Source organism: Littorina saxatilis, linkage group LG12 (genome assembly GCF_037325665.1).
Source record: "Littorina saxatilis isolate snail1 linkage group LG12, US_GU_Lsax_2.0, whole genome shotgun sequence".
Lineage (NCBI taxonomy): Eukaryota > Metazoa > Mollusca > Gastropoda > Littorinimorpha > Littorinidae > Littorina > Littorina saxatilis.
The window spans coordinates 77,046,836-77,049,335 of record NC_090256.1 but is presented as its reverse complement, the minus strand read 5'-3'; the positions used below and the strand labels follow the sequence as shown (position 1 = coordinate 77,049,335).

The window sequence follows — 2,500 nt, the reverse complement described above, 5'->3', positions numbered from 1 at the left end:
TGCAGGGGAGGGAGAGGGGGAGGGAGAGGGGGAGGGAGAGGGGGAGGGAGAGGGGGAGGGAGAGACTGAGAGAGACTGAGAGACTAAGAAAGAGAGAGAGAGAGACTAAGAAAGAGAGAGAGAGAGAGACTAAGAAAGAGAGAGAGAGAGACTAAGAAAGAGAGAGAGAGAGACTAAGAAAGAGAGAGAGAGAGACTAAGAAAGAGAGAGAGATAGACTAAGAAAGAGAGAGAGACTAAGAAAGAGAGAGAGAGAGAGAGAGACTAAGAAAGAGAGAGAGAGAGAGAGAGAGACTAAGAAAGAGAGAGAGACTAAGAAAGAGAGAGAGAGAGACTAAGAAAGAGAGAGAGAGAGAGAGACTAAGAAAGAGAGAGAGAGAGAGAGACTAAGAAAGAGAGAGAGAGAGAGACTTCTTCTTCTTCTTCAGCGTTCCAGAATTTTCTGGTTACGTGTGAGCTCGTTTGCCCATTTGGGTTCCCCACACTATACTCTGAGAGCATAGTCAGCTCACTCCGCTTTCGTTGAGTAGGCATGCTGGGTATTTTCGTGTTTCCATAACTCACCGAACTCTGACATGAATTACAGGATCTTTTCCGTGCGCACTTGGTCTTGTGCTTGCGTGTACACACGAAGGGGGTTAAGTCACTACTGAGCAGGTCTGCACATAAGTTGACCTGGGAGATCGGAAAAATCTCCACTCTTAACCCACCAGGCGGCAGCGACCGGGATTCGAACACACGACCTTCCGATTAGGAGGCCGACGTCTTACCACCACGCCACTGCGCCCGTCGAGAGAGAGACTAAGAAAGAGAGAGAGAGAGAGAGAGAGACTAAGAAAGAGAGAGAGAGAGACTAAGAAAGAGAGAGAGAGACTAAGAAAGAGAGAGAGAGACTAAGAAAGAGAGAGAGAGAGAGACTAAGAAAGAGAGAGAGAGACTAAGAAAGAGAGAGAGACTAAGAAAGAGAGAGAGAGAGAGAGACTAAGAAAGAGAGAGAGAGAGAAAGACTAAGAAAGAGAGAGAGACTAAGAAAGAGAGAGAGAGAGAGACTAAGAAAGAGAGAGAGAGAGACTAAGAAAGAGAGAGAGAGAGAGAGAGACTAAGAAAGAGAAAGAGAGAGAGAGACTAAGAAAGAGAAAGAGAGAGAGAGACTAAGAAAGAGAGGGAGAGAGAGACTAAGAAAGAGAGAGAGAGATTAAGAAAGAGAGAGAGAGAGATTAAAAAAGAGAGAGAGAGAGAGAGACTAAGAAAGAGAGAGAGAGAGACTAAGAAAGAGAGAGAGACTAAGAAAGAGAGAGAGAGAGACTAAGAAAGAGAGAGAGACTAAGAAAGAGAGAGAGAGAGAGAGACTAAGAAAGAGAGAGAGAGAGAGAGAGAGACTAAGAAAGAGAGAGAGAGAGAGACTAAGAAAGAGAGACATAGAGAGAGAGAGAGACAGAGAGAGAGAGACAGAGAGAGAGACAGAGAGAGAGAGACAGACAGTCAGATAGACAGACCGTCAGATAGACGGATAGACAGATAGACGGATAGACAGATAGACAGACAGACAGACAGACAGACAGACAGACAGAGCAACTGACAACAGACATACAGACAGAGAGATACGGACAGACAGACAGAGAGACAGACAGTCTCTTGGAGACAAACAGGCAGACAGACACTGTTCCGCCGCTTTGGTAATTATGGGTGTAGCAGAACCCGCGCCGTCGGCAGAGGGATAGTTACAATCACTACTACTCTTTAAAAGTATGGGTTTGTGTGAACCCGCGCCATCGGTAGTGTTTATGTTAATTAACATAATCAATTAATTTTAATGTTTTGTCATGTACACACTAAAAATTTGCAGACAGAGAGCAAATTAGGTGTGTGAGAGATACTTAAAATTTCAAAACGATACCTTTAATGGTTCCAGAGTTACAATGATTTTAGTGTGTCTCTGGGTACAGGTGAACCCAGGAAGCACGGCAAAGGTAAAGGATGCGGATCGTTTGATTTCTATTGGCAAATAATTCCACAGAGATGATCCTGAAAAAGCTAAGCTGGATTTATAAAGATCTATACGAGGAATTGGAGGAAGTAAATTGTGAGACCCATACCTCTTCGTAACATGTGTACAATAGGATTGCACATAACTGGGCACATCACCATGAACTAATTTATACATAAAGACAGCCTTATTGTATGCAAGGTGGGTTTTTAGGGGAAGGAAATTAAGGCTGTTTAACTTCATTTCTGTAGACATGTGCGATTCATACAGGATAAGTTTTGCAGCACGGCGGTACTAAGAATTGAGTTTCAATAAGTGAACATCACTGCAGCCATCCCACAATGTCGAAGCAAAATTAATATGAGGCATTATATGAGCATGAACTAACATTTTTAATGTTTCAGACTTCGCATAATGTTTGAGTTTTGACAACAAATACAAATTCCTTGATAACACTTTGCAGAGGGTGCTTATGTGTGTTTGCCATTTCATTTCTTCATCGACAGTTACACCA

The 2,500-nt window shown here is 43.1% G+C and overlaps 1 protein-coding gene across 2 annotated transcripts in view; it reads right to left on the bottom strand.

The window, feature by feature from the left end:
- The window catches only part of LOC138982821 (protein slit-like), a gene marked incomplete in the record, with an annotated part of 197,303 nt that overhangs the window by 40,196 nt on the left and 154,607 nt on the right, over nucleotides 1–2,500 (bottom strand).